The sequence below is a fragment of the Maylandia zebra genome, linkage group LG17 (genome assembly GCF_041146795.1).
Source record: "Maylandia zebra isolate NMK-2024a linkage group LG17, Mzebra_GT3a, whole genome shotgun sequence".
NCBI lineage: Eukaryota > Metazoa > Chordata > Actinopteri > Cichliformes > Cichlidae > Maylandia > Maylandia zebra.
Window position 1 is genome coordinate 17,448,025 of NC_135183.1, and position 21,579 is coordinate 17,469,603.

Consider the following 21,579-nt stretch of genomic DNA (forward strand, 5'->3'; position numbering starts at 1 on the left):
GTACATACTACATTTGAACATATTTGAAATATCAAATATCACATGGTAATGGTTCGGTACGCATTCTCTACATGCGTCTCAGTAAGCGTTCATCATTCGTAGAGTTAGCATTTGTCAAGCATATCGTTTACACCACAGGAAGGAGATTCTCCTTCCAAGCAATAAGCTTCCTCCCCCTTTCATTCCCCTCACCTCAGCAGCGACTTTTACTCAAAGGTAAAATGCAGATTTATTTTTTTATTTCTACTTGCATTTAGGATGAGGGTCTAGTATGAGGGCCAATGGTTTATATAGAAAATAACTTTAAAAGTGATTTTTAAATCAATATTTTGGGAGCTCATAAATGTCCATCTGAGTTTCCATTAGTTCATATGGGGGAATTTGCTTTGATATATCAGTTTTTTTGTTTGCAAGCAGCATTCAGGAAAGAATCATACTCGTAAACCAAGGTAATACTGTAATTTTCACCAATCACTGCTTATATCCATCAGACATAGTAGCACTGGAGTCATAAAACGGAGTCCAGTATTTTCTTTTAGTTCAGTTTTTGGCCTCCATCAGCTGCTGAAGGGAACCATCAGACGTCTGGATGCTGAATGCTGCAGTAAGTTCACCAGCTTGCCTGCCGCTGCCTGAGTTTGATGTTGAGGAAAATATACAGAGATTTCACCAGAGCAGGTGTGATAAATGCTGGAAACACTGAGAAGAAATGTAATTATAACAGTCTGTACATAATCCAAACTAGGAACTAAAGCAAGTTACAGCTTACGTGAAGGTTGTGCGCATTAAACATTAACTGCAAGGACTTTAATGGAGGAAACAGTGGAAGCAGAATGACTGCTGACTGCTCCAGAAATATCCTCTGTATCCTGATTACAGTTTATCGAGCGGATAAGAGATAACGTATTGAGTGGCTCACTTTGCATCAGGTCACCGAGCGGAGAAAAACACATCTTTCCTGTCCTTTGCTGAGGCTCACAGACGTCCTCAGCCTCAGGTTTCTTCTCCATCTTGGAGCTGAAACTCAAGCTCTCTGTCTCTGACAGCCTGGGACTCACCATATCAAACCATGGCTTCTCGCTGGATGAAATATTGAAGATTTTTCACCTTCTCTCTTGCCTTCCTGCTCTGACCTCCCACTGAGCTATGAAAAACTTTCCCATTAAAGTTTCTGTAATAGCCCCTGGACTTCTGCAGTCTTTAAACCAGGAATTCTGAGCTGCAGGGAAAACATATACGAGCTTTAAACTGCTAATGATGATTACCACAGCTTGCTGGGAACATTCCTGCTCTCCTGTGATCTCCTGAGTTTGGAAAGTTTTGTGTCAATCAACTCAGCAACCACCCACCCATTAGCTCTTAGGCTGATGTTTCCAGTGAACTACAATTCACAGTTCTCACATGATGGCAGATAATTGTTGCTTTGTTATTTTCATCGGATTTGTTTAGCCAAATTGGCGGCCAGTGCACTAACAATCCCCCATGCAGTTTGTTCATGTCTGCTAGCAAAGTGTAGAATACACTTTGCTGCATGCAAAGTTTTTGAGGTCACTATTATGACCAGCGTCTCACACTTTTTTATGATGTTACTTTAGTTCATATGACAAAGGCATGCAAAATTATTTTCTTGTCTTGAGCAGCATTCTAGCTCCATGACCCGAAATATAGTTTTTGAAGAAAATAGATGAACCATCCAGCGTACCAATGCTGGTTTCTACTCCTCTGCATCACAGATGTTAAAATACTCCAGTTTATTTAAATGATGGTAGCTCGATCATAATAATACTTACAGCTGATTTAAGCAAAGTGTCAATGATTTTTTTTTTCAGTCTTGAAAGTTTCCTGCGCCTGTTTTCTTCAAATTTCAACTCATCCCTGTGTACTTGCACATCTGTAATAGTGGATGGTTTCATGAAATATATTAAAATTGTAGCACCAATAAGTTGTCTATTCTCACAGAGCAATGGAAAATGACCAGTAGAGTGGAGTCCAGCAGAGTAGAGTAGGCACTAGTGGAAAAGAGGTTTTACGGAAGTAGTTTAAATAGAGTTTTGTAATATGCTGATAAAGCACTCTTATGAATTAAAGTATAATCATACAAAAAAAAATTCCAACCATGTTTTTGCTCCTGTTTCCCAGATGTGAGAATTTACTGCTGTGATGAGGTTTGGTGTTTGAATAAAATAAAAAAGTATTAGTAATGGTGTTAATTTGGAATAATTTAGTTAGGCAGAGTATTCATGAGCTCCAAATATTCATCTGCAACATTAAAATGTTGCATACACACTGATGTTATTAATATTAATTCTAATGATAAATGAACTTCATCTTCCTTCACAGCATCTTTGCTAATGTATAATATTTTAAACATTGCTAGATCCTGTGGCCTTTCATTAAAAGCTCATTTTAATGTGTGCACATCTAATGCATATTTGAATGCATCTTTTACTCTTTGCTTCTTGTCTTTTGGCAGTGCTTTCACTTGTTTTATTAGGTGAATCTGTTTAGCGCTTCATGCTAAATTCCGATTAGTTAATCTGTCATTAAAAAGAACACAACATTCTTATGTTTGATTCCTGAAGAAAATTAGAGATTGTAGCAAATATTCCAGCTTTTAATTCTTCTTCTTTACCTTCAAGCTATCCTTAAAGCTGGGTTCCTATCTAGCAGCGGTGATGAGGGGGACACAAACGGCAAGCTGAAAGCAACAATTAAACAGCCCGTGCAGGATCATTCAGCCCAGAGGATGATAATTAACGGAGGCAGAAATGCTCTTTGCAGCTGCCCTGTGACATTACAGAGTGGGAACAGAGCCATGAAAACAGGGAAAGTGAGAAAATCCGAGGCTGAAGGGGGAAATAAACCTTGGTATGTGTCAGAGGAGGGCGGGTCAGCTGTCACACTGCAGAGTTATTGAAATCTAGATGCTGTCAGCTGGAGGAAAGGCCCCGTCTGCTGACCCTCGACCCAGAGACAATCCGCTTTCCAGCAAGGATGACAGCAAGGTTTGGGTTTCCCTCATCTGTAAATAGCACAGACACATATAATGTGACCATCTAAGTCACATATAAGTCTTGTCCATCCAGCTCACTCCCAGTGAATATCTGAGCATCTTCAGCTTGGCCTCTATCGTCTCCAAACCATCACAGCTGGTCTCATCTCCATCTTTAAACCTTCACTTTTACTCTTGATGCTCTCCTTCACTTGCAGATCTCCCCTGACACTCGTCTCCACCCACTCCACTCTGCATGCACCTCTTTTCTGTACTGTTCATTTTAAGCATTTTCTGTATTACTTGTAAACTCAAGTTGCATTTGCTCTCATTACTTCAGGAGTGGGCAACTCCAGGCCTCAAGCGCTGGTGTCCCTCAGGTTTTATATCTCACCCTGGGTCAACATACCTGAATCAAATGATTAGTTCATTACCAGGCCTCTGGAGAACTTCAAGACATATTGAGGAGGTAATTTAGCATTTAAATCAGCTGTGTTGGATCAAGGACACATCTAAAACCTGCAGGAAACCGGCCCTCGAGGCCTGGAGTTGCCCACCCCTGCATTACTTAATTTTTTGGGGTTATTTTTCTTGAAGTCGTACAGTTAAAGCCTTAGAAAGGCTACGGTTAGCAGTGAAATTACTTGATTAACTTATTTCCTAAACACGATTGGGTTAAAATGCAAGAGTTCCCACTTTTTCAAAGCTCAGGTCTTAATATCTGTTTTGCCATGAGACCGGGCTGAATGCAATCAAAAAGCTTCTGGTACCAGAGATCTTTCCTTTTTCTGTCCAGGCAGATACACTTTATGGAGAGTACACTTCCTGATCATCAGGGAGACCATTGCCCCTAATTCTGCTGGCGATAAACACACCCCTGCCACAGCAGCCACACCTGTTTCCAATCCCATCAGCCCTGTTGTGTAAACATTGTCCTTGCTTTGGTTCGTTGTTCTGTTTGTTGTCCTGTCTCACTCAGTCTCACTCTGAAAGCAAGATCATTGTTTTCATAGCACCACGCAGACGTCACCTCAGGTAAGTTTTACAGTTCAGTAATAAAAAACTTACATAAAGGTGAAATGTTTGCATGGACGTCCCCCAAAACCAGAAACAAAGCACCTGTTTGCTCATAAATATTCACCTGTGAGCAACACCTTGTCTGGAAATAAGACAGAAGGTAGGACAAAGAAAGAAGTCTGATGATCACTAGAGTGAGATGGTGAGTAACTGTGTCACATGACCATGCCCTTCTGCAGCTCGGGGGAGATGGGGGGGCTGACAGATGTGACAGATGTGATAAATGGTTTGTAATGAAGCGTCACAATCGAGCTTGTTGATTAACAAAAACTGAAGGTTTGTATTGCAGAGACGGAGGAGGAGGAGCTGATGATGATGTGTGCAGGCTTTTCTGTCACGTAGTCACTAACCGGTGTCATACGGAGGGGGGGCTCTGTCTCCTTGTCAAGGACCTAATTACCTGCAGTGAGAGTGGAGGGGAGGAATACAACAGAGGCCTCTTATTTTTGTTTCCTGAATGCACTGTGAGTAACTGTTCCCTGTTCTGGTGATTTAATGAAACCAGTTGTGTGCAGCCTGAGGCCTGCAGTGTAAACCCTGATTTAGACTCAAATATTAGCAGTCTGCTCACAGCAGGTGTGCTTCAGTCCGCCCCGTTCAATTATACTTCGAATTATAAGTAAAAACACCTACTCCACTGTTGCAGCTTTGCATGATACACACTTTTAAAATCACAAATGCTACTCACTTGTTTTATCACCTATCTGAAACAAGCTGTTGTCTCTTTAAGGTCCCCCTTCCTTCTGATTGGCCAGCTTTTGGAAGTCAGTCAAGGGGCCGGATCATGTGAGCTGTACCAGAGCTAGTCCCATAGTCATCCCACTTCCTGTTAATCTCAGTGTACAGAAAGAGGTCAGCAGGGGGCGCTCTGAAAAAGTAATCAGTGGTAAGAGTCAGTAATTATTTTCAGCTCGACAGCAGCTGTTCGCATCTTCACACCTCACATCAAAATCGAGGACACAGTACAGCGGCTCAAGATGCTCATGTTTCACAGAAAGTTGTTTTACTGCAACAGAAACCAGCAAAGCCTCCACAAATTAAGCTGTCCCGGCCATTTTCACCAAAAACATGATGAAAGTTTCCTGAAAATAAAAAAAAAATCTTTGCTTATTCAGAGGTACTCTGTGAATATGCTGTGTCTGAAGCAGCTAATTGAGCAGTTTGGGGGTTTGTTTTGTTGCCTCTAACCGACTGGACAAATACCTGGTGTGGGCTGAGGGTAAGGATCCAGCATGCACCTCCAGGACTGAAGAATGAAGCCACATCATTTGGATTCATCTCCCGTAGAGGCAGCTGCGCAGGTGTGTGGTCAGGCAGGTGGGGAGGCAAAGCAAAGACATGAGTACCTGCAGCCTTCAGGCGTTTACTGACCCAGGGGTGCTGCAGTAATTCACAGTGGCATGCTGTCAGGCAGACGGGGGGTTAACTAACAGCAGATGTATGACGCCACTAATGGGAAGCTTTTAGCACCACAATTACCCTCTAATTTTGATTTCACACTGGGCCTCTGCCTGCCAGTTATTATTCCAGAGATATGCATGATTCATTCATCGCACCAGTGCACTGAGTAGAAAGCACGACTGCATTTATCTGCAAACATCCCATGTTTGGACCAAACCAGCATCTGTCTGCATCAAAGCTTCTCCTGACTGTCCTCTGCTTCAGCATATGAACAAGGGCTGCAGTTCATTTTGACTCTACTGAGAGTTGAAGACAACTGAACTTCCTGTTCAGTGAACGCTACGTGACTTTGGAGCAGAGGCTGTCGGTGTTGGTGCTGAAGTTCAGAGTTCAGTTAGTATCCAAGAGTTATTTCAGCTTCAGGTCTCAAAGTGATGTGAAACTAAAGAGGGTCAAGTAAAAAAGGCCAAAGTCACACAGTAGTTAGCGAATGTTTGCAGACAAGTTGGCGTCTTCTGCAGCAATCAGCTTGTGACCAGTTGGAGGTTTTTGGTGCAGCAGTCTCTTTGTGATTGATTTTCACAAAGTGACACTGTCAGGAGTTGTGTCGTGGACGAGAGGAAGAAGGAACCCAAACGCAGGACTCGCAGGTGGGTGAAGACTGGTGAGGATTTATTATAAGGAGTGGATGAACAGAAGGTAAACGGACACTGACTGGCTGGACAACTGAATGGCTGACTGAACTGAGGAAACGCACGGGAAGGACATCACATGAACATCAACATCATCAATGACACGACAGAGAACTGGTGAAACCGAGGAACTTAAATACACAGGTTGAATGATGACAATGATTGGAAACAGGTGAGTACAAGGCTGAACATAATCTGACTAATGACGCGGGAGACAAGCTGACACGGGGAAAAAACAGGAAGTGAGAACATTAATGTGGCGAACTAAACTGAACATGAACAAACTGAAATCACTGGGTCAATGACCCAGGAACCCTGACAGTACCCCCCCCCTCCAAAGGCCGGCACCCGACGGCCAAAAGAAGAAAAAAAAAAAAAAAAAAAAAAAAAAAAAACCCAGAACAGGGCGGGCGGAGGGGGCCCAGGACGGAGGGACGGAGTCCACACAGAGACAGTCCAGGCGGGGGGCCACGTGGAAGGCAGCCGCGACCACTAAGCCGGTCCGGTGGGCGGCTGCGGCGGTCGAGGTGAGACTGTTCCGGTGGGCGGCCACGTGGTCCGCGGCCGAGACGAGACAGTTCAGGGGGCCGACCGTGCGGAAGGCAACGGCGGCGATGACAGCGCTGGTCTGGGGGCCGGCCGCGCGGAAGGCAACGGCGGCCACTCAGGCAGAGGCGGTCCGCGCGGAAGGCAACGGCGGCAGCGAAGGAGACGGAGCAGTTCAGGGGGCCGACCGCGCGGAAGGCAGCGGCGGTTCTCCAGTGCCAGGCGTGCTGGCCACGGCCCGGCGGGCACAGGACCAGACGACGACGGGGCCGGACCAGGCGAAGCACAGGCCGGAGCTGCAGCAGGCGAAACAGAAGCACAGGCCGGAGCTGCAGCGGGCGCCCCTGGCTAGAGACAGGCCGGGCCAGCGGGCGCCCCTGGCTAGAGACAGGCCGGGCCAGCGGGCGCCCCTGGCTAGAGACAGGCCGGGCCAGCGGGCGCCCCTGGCTAGAGACAGGCCGGGCCAGCGGGCGCCCCTGGCTAGAGACAGGCCGGGCCAGCGGGCGCCCCTGGCTAGAGACAGGCCGGGCCAGCGGGCGCGGACGCCCCTGGCTGAGGAGCAGGAGAGCTCACAGCTGGCTCTGGGTGCTGTGGCTGCAGGTCCGGGAACTGAACGGGATGGTGGACAGGCGACTGGGAAACAGGAGGCGACTGGACTACAGGGCACTGGGCGGCAGACTGGACTGGCTGGAGGACGGGCGACCGGGGGACAGGAGCAGGCTGGAGGACGGGCGACCGGGGGACAGGAGCAGGCTGGACAGGTGGAGACTGAGCTACAGGTGGCTGGAGGACAGGTGGAGACTGAGCTACAGGTGGCTGGAGGACAGGTGGAGACTGAGCTACAGGTGGCTGGAGGACAGGTGGAGACTGAGCTACAGGTGGCTGGAGGACAGGTGGAGACTGAGCTACAGGTGGCTGGAGGACAGGTGGAGACTGAGCTACAGGTGGCTGGAGGACAGGTGGAGACTGAACAGCAGGTGAGGGAACTGACTGGAGTGAAAGCTGAACAGCAGGTGAGGGAACTGACTGGAGTGAAAGCTGAACAGCAGGTGAGGGAACTGACTGGAGTGAAAGCTGAACAGCAGGTGAGGGAACTGACTGGAGTGAAAGCTGAACAGCAGGTGAGGGAACTGACTGGAGTGAAAGCTGAACAGCAGGTGAGGGAACTGACTGGAGTGAAAGCTGAACAGCAGGTGAGGGAACTGACTGGAGTGAAAGCTGAACAGCAGGTGAGGGAACTGACTGGACTGAGGAGACTAATGGATAAACAGAGGTCGGTGAGGCTAATGGCTGAGCTAAAGAGTGAGCTAGTGAAGGGGACAACAGTGCAGCCTGGGCTAATAAAGCTGGGGCCTGAGCAGGGGACACCTCAGCTAGCCTAACCAGTGATAGTGCGAGGGCATGAAAAGCTGGATCAGGAGGTGGATGAAGAGGTGAAGTAGCAGGTGGACCGGTTAGCTCTTCCAAGCCTCCAGGGGGGTCAAGCTGGGTTCTGGTTGCCCTCAGCCTGGGCGGTGGGACGGGCACGGAAGGTGGCTGGACACCAGTCACCCCCACCTGAGAAACAGAAGCAGGTGTGGAGGTAGACCAGGTCACAGCTGCCCTCCTCCTGGGGGCTGGCACTGGTGTGGGCGTAGGCTGGGCCCCCGTGCTGGTGGGAAATGGCTGAATAATGGGTGTGGAAATAGTGGCGGTGTGTGTGTTACTGGCAGGTTTATTGGAGGTTGTTCTGGTTTTTCTGCCATCACTATTTACAGTCTTTGGAGAAGAGCAGAAAAACTCTTCCCAGTCCACGTCCTCGTCTAGGAGGGAGACTCCCCATGAATCAGAAGTGGGTCTGTAGTGCGTTTCAAGTGAGTAATCAGATGGTGAGTGCAAAAAACAGTCACTGGAGCTCACCATCGGGAGTGGCTGAAAGTAGTCCGTTTTATGGCGGCGTGTGCGCCGCTTTCTCCGGGAAGAGGCAGCAGGCGGGGTACACAGCCGAGCCTCTGGCACGGGAGCCTCCATTGAGCCGAGGTGGTAGGCGGAGCCGCTGTGCCATGGCGAGGTTGAAGGTCCGGTAAGTGAAACGGCTGGCGGGCGAGCGAGGAGCAGAGCAGCGGGAGAGCGAGCGGCCGAAGCTTGGCCTGTGACGCCCACTCTCCGCGGCGAATGCTCCGCTGCAGGTGAGGCAGCAGGTGGAGGACCGCGGCGTCTCCGAGGCCCGCCCAGAGCCAGGCGAGTCCCCTCAAAGACGTGCTCCCTCTCTGAGAAGAGCCGCTGTTTCCCCCTGAGCTTCTCCGCCCAAATGGAGAGCGCTACCTCCTGCCGCTCGTAGAGGTCCGAGTCCGCTGGGTTCCAAGCGTGTCTTCGTGGCACGGGTCGTGTCATTCTGTCAGGAGTTGTGTCGTGGACGAGAGGAAGAAGGAACCCAAACGCAGGACTCGCAGGTGGGTGAAGACTGGTGAGGATTTATTATAAGGAGTGGATGAACAGAAGGTAAACGGACACTGACTGGCTGGAAAACTGAATGGCTGACTGAACTGAGGAAACGCACGGGAAGGACATCACATCAATGACACGACAGAGAACTGGTGAAACCGAGGAACTTAAATACACAGGTTGAATGATGACAATGATTGGAAACAGGTGAGTACAGGGCTGAACATAATCTGACTAATGACGCGGGAGACAAGCTGACACGGGGAAAAAACAGGAAGTGAGAACATTAATGTGGCGAACTAAACTGAACATGAACAAACTGAAATCACTGGGTCAACGACCCAGGAACCCTGACAGACACCCAGCAACATTGGTCAGCGGGTCGAAGAATCCATATTTTTCCATAGTAACTGGTGGTTGACATTATTTGAGAGAGCCCCACACAAACTGAGGAACAAGAAGAGTCTTTTTAAGACCCGTCTGTTCTAACTTCACTTTTATATAGAGCTTATGAGTTAAATACAAACTGTCTAATCATTTATTCTTTTTGTTTCTAATAAGCTCTGGAAGTAGATGAAGGGCTACCGTGGTGTCACGCCTGGCCTGTGTTTCTGTTTTGGTTTTATTGACTGATGCGAACTTGAATCTGTTTCCTCTCAGCAGAACATGTGGCGGCATAAATCACAGTTCTTTGGCGTGTAGGGGCTGGGGTTGTGTCTTTGCATCGTTTCTGCTTCATTTCAGAATTTGTGGACAAAACCAGCTCGCGGGTGTAGCGTCGTCCTTCGAAGCGTGAGCTGCATGATGATGAGTGGAGGACAGGTGCAACATGCAGTCAGTCCTCTAAGTATAGACCCCCCTTCTCTCTGACCCTCCCTCCTCCACACCACCAACTGAGCATTCCTCCCGCTCCTCTCCGCGGGGACAACAATGCAGCAGCTCAGATGACGGATGCTGAAAAGCCTCCCGCTGTCACGCCACCAAACACTGATCACCGAATATTGCCAGCGATGGAGGCAGAGCAGCTGCTCCTCGGCAGAGCAGTGACTCTCTGCACTTCAACGTCTTATCAGATGTTATGGTTAATGTTCAGTATTTGGTGTCTCGGTCCTGAGAGTCTGAAGTGGAATGACGGCTCTTATCAAATTTAGAGAAAGATTTCTAAAATTGTCATTTGCAGTTTGATTTCATTAGTATGACTCACACATAGCAGACACATTTGGGCCCAATTGGGCCTGCGCTTGGCTCAGTTCAGGCTCTGGTTTTCATGGTCCTGCACACCTGATATCTGGCCCATATCAGGTGGGCCTGCAGCTGAGTTGTCCAAAGAAAACTGCAGACATGGCCACATGTGGACCCAACAGTCCAAGATTAGAATAATGTGACACAATGGAAACACAGATGAGTACTCTAAACTGTGCAAGGTTTATTTGTACTTTTATATTTTAATTTATCTGTGCAGCTAACATTATAATAAAGTAAAAGTCATGAACGGCTTGTTAAATATGAGCTTTGGAGAGTTTAAAGTTAGGTTTTTGAGGTTTTTCTTCTCATTTGCTGTTCTACATATTCTGTCTGTGTTTGAAATCCCTGAAACGCCTTGTTGGCATGCAGAGTTTTCTGTTACTTATCTATGTCACCATGTTACATGTCTTACATAATGCCTGCCTGGCAGCTCATTTGGCACACTCTCAAACATGGAACAAACAGCCACTTTTGCTGAAACTCAAACACAAAAATATCTCAGCTGCCAGCAAAGTGCACCAAATGAAGCACTGATGGCTGCAGAGGAAACACGTGCACTCTCAGGATCTGAAGACATCGTGGATTACATTTATTTTTGGTCCTCTCAACTAGAGAATCTTTGGCATTAGCATGTTGTCCAGCTAATGTGGCTAACATTTCCATTAGCTTTGCTGATATCCCTAAAGACCAGAGGGACAAACAAAAAGTATTTCCTGATAGGACATATAAAACATGCAGTACTGTGCAAATGTCTTGAGCCATTCCTCTCTTCTTTAAATTTTAGAGGAAAATTAGAAACATGTGCAAACATGTATTTAAATACAGCATATAAGGCAAAACATTTTACTATTCCAACAAGCTTGAAAATGAACATTTGGCGCAAACACCTTCATTCTTTAGCTCAGTCTGACCTCTCTGAGCTAAAGGTTGAAGAGATGACACGCAGAGATGACGGCTCTCTGTCATCTCTGTAAGGATCTTCAGGAATAGTTCTCCAGGCTTCTTGAAGGACATTCAAAGCTCTTCTGTGGATGTTTCTGCCTTTTTTTGTGGTCTCCGTCAGGATGATCCCACACTGCTTCATTAATGCTGAGGTCAGGTTTCTGGGGCAGCCGATCCATAACTGATAGTGTCCCTCTATGTGTTTCTATCTAGGTATGTTTTTACTCCATTGGCAGTCTGTTTGGGATCATTGTCATGCTGAAAAAGGGAGCTGCTGCCAATCAGATGTTTCCAGATGTTACTGCATGGTGGATCAAACTCTGATGGTACTTTTCTGGTCTCATAATTCACCAGTTTTATCTCAGATCTCATACACGACTGCCTGAAATGCAGCTGTTGGACCTCCTCCTGACATCCACAGTGTAAATCCATCTCTCCATCAGAGATGCGCCTCTGATCGTCAGTTCAGTTCTTGTGTCATTTTCATACATCTGTCAGGTCTTTGCTGGATTTATTCCTGTTTCTTAAGAACATGGCTCTGAAATACTATTCATCTGCCATACCTGTTTTTTTAGGCATCACACTGTTCTTCTTCACTTGTCCAGTTTCCTGTACTTGGTCTATGAACAAGACGAACTCCATGTGTAAGTATTAATAATGAATATGTACACCTACAAATTTATCAGATTTGAAAAAAAAAACCTCATGAAAGTGTTGTTGTAGGAACACTGCTAAACGTTGGAGTGACATTAAAGCGGTCAGATGTGTTGAGTGATGGAGGCGCTCAGCGTGAGCAGACATGTTGCTCCTGCAGTGTATTTGTGGGACAGACCTGACCGTCTTCTGCTGCTCTCAGACATGATTTTATCTAAAGAGCTCTGTGTGTCACATCGTCTTCTTTTTATCTGAGAGGCTTGTCACATCTCTTTAGGAGGCCTGCTGACTTAAACAGACAGACCAGAAACTCTACTGCATATAAAACAGTGGTCTGGATTTATCTCGCATCACCGGCTTCTAACAAAACGCCAGCGACAGGAAACCTGAGTGAGGTAAAATATTCACCCCTTTAAGCCTAAAACCTCAACAAACCGACTTCCTTGCGGAAATGATTCTTTGTTGTGTTTGTTTTTGTTCCTCCATCAATCAAATGACCTCTCCTTATTTAAGGAGCTGGCAGTTATTAGATTCTTTATTTGTTATGGTACTTAGTACAAACTCGGTCATAGAAATACAACAAAATATGATAAAAATAGTATTTTTTAGGCTTTTTCAGCTTTGTGTGACAGGAAGTCTAAATGTGTATTAGGTACTTTTTTCTTCTCCAATGTGTGAACAGATTCTGATGTAACAGCCTGTGTACTGTTTCCTATGTGAATCTTACACTAAAATCCAAAGGATGAGTTGTTTATGCCCCATGTGCTTCAGTGCTGAACTGCACAGCATGTATCTGACATTTGGAGTTTCAACACATCCACTGATGCTCTGGTACATACAGAACATGCAGAGCAGAGCAGGACAGTTTTTGTGCCTCATGTTTTCAGACGATGTTAGCTCACACACTTTTCTGAAGTTACTAAAAGCGCTTTTAAGGCATGAGAACTCAGATTTGAATCCACAATGAACTTACACTTTAAATCAAGCCTAATGGAACTGATGAAGGTGCGAGTCACCTCATCACAGAGATCGTTACTGAGTGAAAGACGGTACAGACATCAATTTACACTAATAATAATAATAATGGATTGGATTTATATAGCGCTTTTCAAGGCACCCAAAGCGCTTTACAATGCCACTATTCATTCACTCTCACATTCACACACTGGTGGAGGCAAACTACAGTTGTAGCCACAGCTGCCCTGGGGCAGACTGACAGAAGCGAGGCTGCCATATCGCGCCATCGGCCCCTCTGGCCAACACCAGATCTCAGTGGCACTAAGTGGCAGCTGCAGGTCGAGGTCGGCCTCTTGTATCACAGCTGGTGACTTTGAATGTGATCCAGCTCTCAGACAATTACTCAGTCTAATTGGCTGCTGTGGTTTCTTCACAGCTCTCAGATCTGCTAAGATAAACACCTGGTTAAACTTTGTGATTGTTACAGCGAATGGGATGAGTTGTGTGGAGAAAATAAAGGAGGATCCAAGCGCAGGCACTCGTGGAGGTACGAAGGAGATTTATTGTAAAAATAAAACACAAGGTGGAAATGGCAAACAGAACTAAAGATAATCTGAACTGGGAACAACAAAACTACTAAACATGAAGGTGGGTGAGCAGAGGCACATGGAGGTAAATCGCAGGGAGAACACAAGGATGAAACAGGAGATTTACAGACCAACCAGCAACTAGCAAACGAGTAGATGTTGTCATGGTCCGGGTGAATACGGGGTGTTTCCACTCTGCTGGGCTCCACCTTCAGACGGAGACTCCAATCAGCTTCCACACCTGGTTCCAATCAAGTCACCTGCATATAAGACCAGCGTTCACGACAGACCCCTGCCAGATCTTCTGCTAACACATGTTAGTGCTAGGCCGCCAAGCCCTTGCGAGAACTCTGGAGTACTGTTTTTTCTCCTCCTACGTTTTCTTTCCTTTTTCGCCATAGGACCCATCTGCCTGCCTCCCTGCTCAGCTCCCCACTCCAAGCCTATTCTGGATCTGCTTTGGACACTCCTCACCCGGAACCCCCTGGACACTCCCTCCTCGATTGACACTTCAAATCTGCAACGCGTAAGCCCAAACCACCATAGCCTAATCCTCCAGCTGTGATTCATTGAGACTACCACTGACTACTTTCCTCCTCTCATCATAGTGACTTCACACCTCCCTCCAAGCCGCTGCCCCCTTTCTCCATTCCCCGGATCCCTCTGTGGAATCCAGCCCTCAGAGTTTCTCGTTCACAGTTTTGCCTCACAGTTTTCCGCTCATAGCTTTCACAGTTCATAGCATGCATAGGTTATAGCATTCTTAGTTTTCTGTTTTGTAACTTCGCTTAGCTCTGTAAATAAACTTTGTGCTCACGCCCGTTTTGCCTCCCTCTGTGTCTGCATTTGAGTCCACAACCACTGCCTGGCCCTCTCGGCCGTAACAGATGTGACTTAAATACACACAGGCTGTATCCCACTTCAGGGTCTGCAGCCTTAAAGTACGCAGCCTTAACGGTCCACAAGGGCCGCGTACTCAAAGACCGCTAAGGCCGGAAGTGCGAGGTTTCTGAAATGGGACGGTCTAGCCTCCGTCGCGCTGCCCAGGTTGCCTAGCAACCATGATACTAACAGCTGGAAACGTTTCATACAGCATTGTTTGACAGAAATGAAGGAGAACATATTTTGTTCATTTGTTTGTTTGTTTCTACGTGAGCTTTGATCATTCTCTGTAAGATTAAGGTCAGCTAATGAACGGCGTATATTTTAAATATAGCTGTCGAAATTAACGCGTTAATTGCGATAATTAAATTTTGGAATTAATTACGTTAGAATATTTAACTATTTAGCGCAACACGCAGATAAGTCGCTCCCATAATTCCACTTGATTTGTTTACCGCGCCACTGAAAATGGAGAAGCAGGAACAGGATGGCCTTCTGGATGGGGAATTTAAATACAAGAAGAACATAGATGGGACAATAAACAAACGCGTTGTAATTTGCACTCACTGTAGTAAAGAGTTTCAATTTCAACGTTCAAATTCGACCTTAAAATACCACCTTTTTTTTTTTTTTTTTTTTTTTTTTTTAAATGACATCAGAAACAGCAGTATGCGACATTACGTGATGGCAGAGCTTCAGTTCATCCTTTGTCATTTTTTTTTTTTTTTTTTTTTTTTTTTTTTTTTTTTTTTTAATAAATAGGACAGGGGGAATGAATGAGAGAGAGAGGGGGAGAGAAAGAAAGAAAACCCAAGGGGAGAAGAGACGGTGAGAAGGGGGGGGAAGAGAGACAAAAAAAAAAAAAAAACTCCTGGGTCACCTGTATGGAGAAAAAACAAACAAACAAACAAACAAACAAACAGAGGAGACAGCAAACAACAAAGAGCAACATAATAATAGAGAAAACAAAGCACCATCACAATAAACTAGCTAGTCATAGATATCAGTATTTACTAAGTAATAAACGATATTGTGCAGCACGCAAGATAGACAGCGCACAGTGTGCTTTGAGGCAGCAGCCAAGAAAGCTTTAGTCCGCGTCTGTGAATACCCATGTGTGCATACCTGTGTGGATCAGCATGCTTGCATTCCAAAGGTTTCTCCATGTAATGATCTGCTAGGGAGTGTGGGGGGGCCACAGCCCCATCCTCCAGGGTGTGAAGCGGGTATGGAGGAGATCAAAACTCCAGACATCCAGAGGCCCCCAGAACACAAGAGACCATGGAAGACCAACAGAGGGGCAGCCGCGCCACTGTTCCAGTAAGAGCTGAGGAGAGTCCCAGATGAGGGCTCACTCAGCAGCCGCGGAGCAGAAGCCAGGGGGGGTTGCAGTGACGCGCCCGTGAGCTCCGCCGGCCCCCAGCTGCGCCTGAGTGACCGAGCCCTAGGCCGAGAGGCCGGGGGCACCCCACCTCCAAAGGGGCCCGAGCGAGCCCCAGGCCCCAGGCCCCGACAAGCGGCCGCCAAGGAGTGAGCCGGTGTGTACCCGGACGCCCACCCCCAGACACAAAGAACCACCAACACACCGACACCTGAGGGAGTCCGCCACCGGCAGGGGAAGTGGTGGTGGGTGGAGATAGGCCTCCAAACCTTGGAGGGCCTGAGGTGTCCCCAGAGAGGTGGCGTCTGATACCCAACCTGACATATAGACACAGACATACAGGCACACACAGACACAAACATCCATTCCCACCCTCATGCTCTCATATGCACTCACTCCACACTCAACCAACGTGGAGACAGACATAAAGAGACGCTGTACACACAATCACACTCCCCAAGCGTACTCTACAAACCGGGTCTAGGTACCCTTGCCCCTGGAGGGGGGAATTGCACCCAGACCCAGGTGGTGTTACCCTTTTCCCTGCGGTGGGGAGAGGCAGACCACCCCGACTCCGCAGCAGCAGGGAGGCCCCACACCCCAGACCGCAGTCGGACGGCCAACTCCTCCTACTAGCCCCCCCGCTCCAGCAGGCCGCAGAGAATGGGGGTGGGAGAAGACTCCAAACCTCCCTCCACCCGCTCATTGTAGTGTTGATGCATATGTGTTCTAAGGTGCAATTAAAACCCAGGAGGGCATGGAGCTACCTGCCAAGGAGCAGCAGGTAAGCGCATGGTCCCTCCTGCTAGCCCTCAATGACTAAGTGTATTTAAAATTGAGAGGTGGGCAACGACGTCAGGGGTGAGGTATACACCCTGATGGTGATTTGGACTCCGTGATTGTGCCCACCCCCAAGATCCTATATGTATGTGTAATGAGAGTGTGAATAATGTGAATGTCTAAGTTGTGGGATAAAATTGAGGCAGAGGCAGCCAGAAGGGGACAGGGGGGGGGGTAGCCTCCTCTGCACCCTGGTGACATACCCCCACTCCAAGGCCCTGCATGTGTGGGTGGTTGTGGAGGAGCGGGAAGAGGGAGGCAGCTGGAGATGGGGAGGGAAGGAAGGGAGGGGCAGGTAACCCCTCCCTGGGGCCAGCTCCCCCGCTGACCCCAGTAGGCACTCCCACCCTCCGCGACCCGCCAGGGAAGGGGGGCCCAGGCCCATCAGACCGGGGCCCAGTGCAGTAGCGCCCCCCGGCTCCACAGAGCCCTGGACAGTCCACCCAACCCCACCACAGAGAAAACTGCACCCACCCCACCAACCACACATCTTCCAGACTACATAAGACGGTAAACGCCCAGGCTGAGATCTTCCTCCACCTCTCCTGTATCTCCCCCTCCTGCAGAGAGTTCCTGAGAGAAGAAAGCTCCTGCCAGATGTGACCATCCCCCCCACCAGTTGAAGAGCCCCCCAGGCGGCTCGATGCACCGGCGGCACCCTGCTCCAGGGCCGGGCCCCCATGCACCCACCCGCCCACAACCCCGGCAACACACCAACCAGGACCCGAGCCCCCGAGGCCCGGCCCGGGCCCCCGCCCAGAGACGGAGCACCCCCAGAACCTCACGCCCATCCCGGACCCACCCAGGGGCAGCCAGGTTGCCAGGTCAGTAACCCACGTCCGTCAGCACAGACCCTCCCCTAGCCCCGCTGCACGCAGCCGCGAGGAAACAGTCACCTGAGAGCCAACAGAGCCCTCAACCGGACGTGACCGCTACCCCGGGTTGAGCCCCCCAAGGAAGATGCCTCCGGGGAACCCCCCGACGCCCTAAGCCTGTCCCTACCCCCTCACCAATCACAACAGTGAAGGCGGGACCAAACTATGACCCCCCACCCCCACTAGGTGATGGAGCTGATAAAAGGGGCCCAGAGCAATTGATCTGATGTGGTGGCAGAGGCTGTGTCAAGACTAATGTAATCTAATAGATAATTTCTATATTGGTTAGAATTAAGATTATTTTTATTTTTCCAGTTCATGAGGACTGTTTTCTTGGCTATGCATAGGGCAGTGAAGATCATATGGGCTATATTCTTTTCTGAAGTGACATTATCTAAGCTGCCCAACAAACACACTAAGGGGGAAGTTGGAATGTTACATTTCAGACATTTTGATAAGTCTTCACATATCTCGCGCCAAAACTTTTGCACTGGTGGACAGAACCAAAGAGCGTGGATGTAATTGTCTGGTGTATTGCCTTGACAGTGTGAGCAGTTGTTGGAAGATGTAAAGCCCATCTTAAACATCCGATGACCTGTATAGTGCACTCTATGAAGTATTTTGTATTGTATTAATTGCAGACTGGGATTTTTAATTAATTTAAAAGTTTTTAAGCAAATCTGAGACCAGAAGTTTTGGTCTAGGTTGACTGATAAATCTGCTTCCCACTTTGCAGTAGGAAGGGATATTGATTCATCTAATTTAGAAAGTGTTCTGTATATTTTAGATAATAATTTGGGGGATTTAAGAGTAAGAAAATGTGCCGCACTTAGTGGTGTTTGTAATTCCACTTGACTGAGGTTAAATTTCTTTTTTACTATGGATTTAATTTGTTGATATTCTAAAAACCTTGTCTTGTTGATCCCATATTGTTCAACTAGTCTGTCAAATGGAATAAATTCTGTTCCCTCTAATATATGTTCTAAGTATTTAATTCCTTTACAACTCCATTCTGGGAAATTAATCATATTATTGTTTTGTAATATGTCAGGGTTATTCCAGATAGGTGTACGTTTGCATGGGATTAATGAAGACTCCGTTATTTTTAGAAACTCCCACCATGCTGTTAGAGAAAAGCTGATGTTGATACTTTTAAAGCATTCATGTCTTTTGATGTTTGAGCTAATAAATGGTAGGTCTGAAATCTCTAGATCCTTGCATAGTGCCTGTTCAACATCTAGCCAGGGCTCAACTAAGAAGGTATGTTTTAACCATTCTGAGATGAATTGAAGCCTGTTGGCTAAGAAGTATTGGTGAAAATTAGGCAGATCTAATCCTCCTCTATCCTTGGTTCTTTGTAGCGTTTTTAAGCTAATACGCGGGGGTTTATCTTTCCAAAGGAATTTGGAAATATATGAATCCAGAGATCTGAACCAATCTTGTGATGGTTTGTTAGGGATCATCAAAAATAAGTAATTTATTTTTGGCAAGATCATCATTTTTATAGTGGCGACCCTTCCCATGAGTGATATGGGTAAAGATTTCCATCTAGTCAGATCGCCTTCTACTTTCTTTAGAAGTGGGATGTGGTTTAGTTTAGTTAAGTCTGAAAGCTTAGGAGAGACATTAATACCTAAATATTTAATATTTCCGGATTGCAGTGGGGCAGAGGAAGAATTATGGAAGGAGCAGTTAATGGGGAGAACTGTAGATTTTGGCCAGTTAATTGAATAATCTGAAACTCTTGAAAACCAGTTTATTAAAGTAATTACCTCAGAGAGGTTGGTTTGTGTGTTTTGCAGAAAAAGCAACACATCATCCGCATAGAGACTGATTTTATGTTCTATGTTCTTACATTTTATGCCCTTAATTGTTGTAGCCTGTCTAAATGCTGCTGCTAGAGGTTCGATAAAAATTGCAAAAAGTGAGGGGGAGAGTGGGCATCCCTGTCTGGTGCCCCTCAGGAGATAGAAGCTGGAGGATGTCTGGTCATTTGTTCTGATACGAGCCGTTGGGGAATTGTATAATATTCTTATCCAGTTTATGAAAGAGTTTCCAAAACCAAATTTGTGTAAAGTTGCGAATAAAAATTTCCAATTAACTCTGTCAAATGCTTTTTCTGCATCTAGAGATAATATTATGGCTTCGATGTTTTTATCGTATGAGTAGTCTATTAAATTAAGTAATCTACGAGTGTTTGTTGAGGAGTGCCGACCCTTTATGAAACCAGTTTGGTCAGGATGAATTAAGAGGGGGGTCATTTTCTCTAATCTCTTTGAGAGAGCTTTGCAGATTATTTTAAGGTCTACATTTAAAAGAGAAATTGGACGATAGCTTGAGGGAAATAAAGGGTCTTTGCCTGGTTTTAGCAGGAGACTAATGTTGGCAGAATTCATATTTGGTGGTAGTCTGCCATTTTCCTCGATTTCCTGCAACATGCTGTGGAATACTGGTGCCAAAATTGTCCAGAATTCTTTGTAGAATTCTGCAGGGAAGCCGTCTGGACCTGGAGCCTTATTATTGGGCATACTTATCAGGGCTTCCTGGAGTTCACTTGGCGTCAGTGGCGAATCCAATTCCATTGCTTGACTGTCTAGTAATTTTGGAAGAGTTACGTTGTCAAGAAACAGATCAATTTCATTTTTAGATGGGTTTATTTGTGGTGAGTATAAAGTTTCATAGAAATCCCTAAAAATGTTGTTTATTCTTCCAGGATCATATATTGTGTTCCCCGATAAATCTTTAGCAGCACATATAGTTGTTTTTTCTTTATTTATTTTTAGCTGGTTAGCTAGAAATCGACCTGATTTGTTACTGTGTTCAAAATTCTGCAAGCGAAGTCTTTGTATAAGGAATTGTGTTTTTTTATTAATAATTTCATTTAATTCTAGTTTTGTTTTGCATATTTTGTTCAATGTTTCCTGATCTTGGTCGCACGCGTAGGCTTCTTCTAGTGATTTGATGTTTTTTTCTAATTCCTGAATATTTTTGTTTTCTTCTTTCTTTTTGTGTGATGAGAAAGAAATTATTTTACCTCTCATCACAGCTTTCCCTGCTTCCCATAGAACAGAAGCAGATATTCCGGGAGTGTCATTAAAGTCTAAATATGAAGTCCATTCCTTTTTAAAGTATTTAATAAAGTCTTCATCTTTAAGTAGTGATATATTAAATCTCCAGTTTTTACTTGGCGTAGTATTATTCTTGTGCATTAGTGTTAAAGATACAGGAGCATGATCGCTGACAGCTATAGGATGAATCTCAGTGTCTGAAATGTCACACAGCAGTGAGCTGCTGACCAAAAAATAATCCAGACGAGAGTAAGAGTGATGAACATGCGAGAAAAAAGTATATTCCTTACTGGTGGGGTGAAGAGAGCGCCATGCATCGCAAAGACCAAAGTCGTTCATATACTGTTTGATTATATTTGTGGACTGCCAATTACGCTGAGTTCCTGTTGTGTTGAGCCTATCCATTTCTTCATTTAGTCCAAGGTTGAGGTCACCGCCAAGAATGAGTGTGCAATCAAGGTGTTCAGAGAGTGCACTAAAAAAACCGTGGAAGAATGAGGGTTCATCAACATTTGGACCATATATACTAACAATACATAGTTTTTTGTTCAATATTGATAGTTTAATAATTAGAAATCTACCCTCTGGATCTATAACTGTATCGAGTACTGTAAAATTAACATTTTTATGTATTAAAATTGCTACTCCCCGTTGTCTAGAATTATAACCGGCTGCAAACGCGTTAGGAAACTCAGGTGTTTTAAGTTCGTTTAAACCTGTGACAGGTTTGTGAGTTTCTTGTAATAAAACAACATCTGCCTGTAGTTTTTTAAGCTGGTTAAATATTTTTAACCTCTTTCCTCTGGTGCCAGCTCCATTTACATTCCATGTGACAAACCTCAGCATGCCCTTAATTGTGCGTGTATGTTTAATGATGTATGCTGGGTGTTTCGTTTAGACAGGTGGAGAGAATATGGAAACATCCCTTGTTTGTAAATAGAAAGAGAAAAAGAAGTGTGGTGAGAGACTCCATAAGTCTGACTATGTGTGTGAATATTCACTAATATGAACAAGCG

The 21,579-nt window shown here is 46.1% G+C and overlaps 1 long non-coding RNA gene across 1 annotated transcript; it reads left to right on the forward strand.

The window, feature by feature from the left end:
- The first annotated feature begins 8,629 nt into the window (after nucleotides 1-8,629).
- On the forward strand, nucleotides 8,630-14,615 carry LOC106675011 (uncharacterized). The gene is made up of 6 exons (XR_013093723.1): nucleotides 8,630-9,339; nucleotides 11,533-11,645; nucleotides 11,895-11,963; nucleotides 12,251-12,368; nucleotides 13,919-14,043; nucleotides 14,126-14,615. It is a non-coding gene; the product is annotated as an uncharacterized LOC106675011 (long non-coding RNA).
- Nucleotides 14,616-21,579: the final 6,964 nt, after the last annotated feature.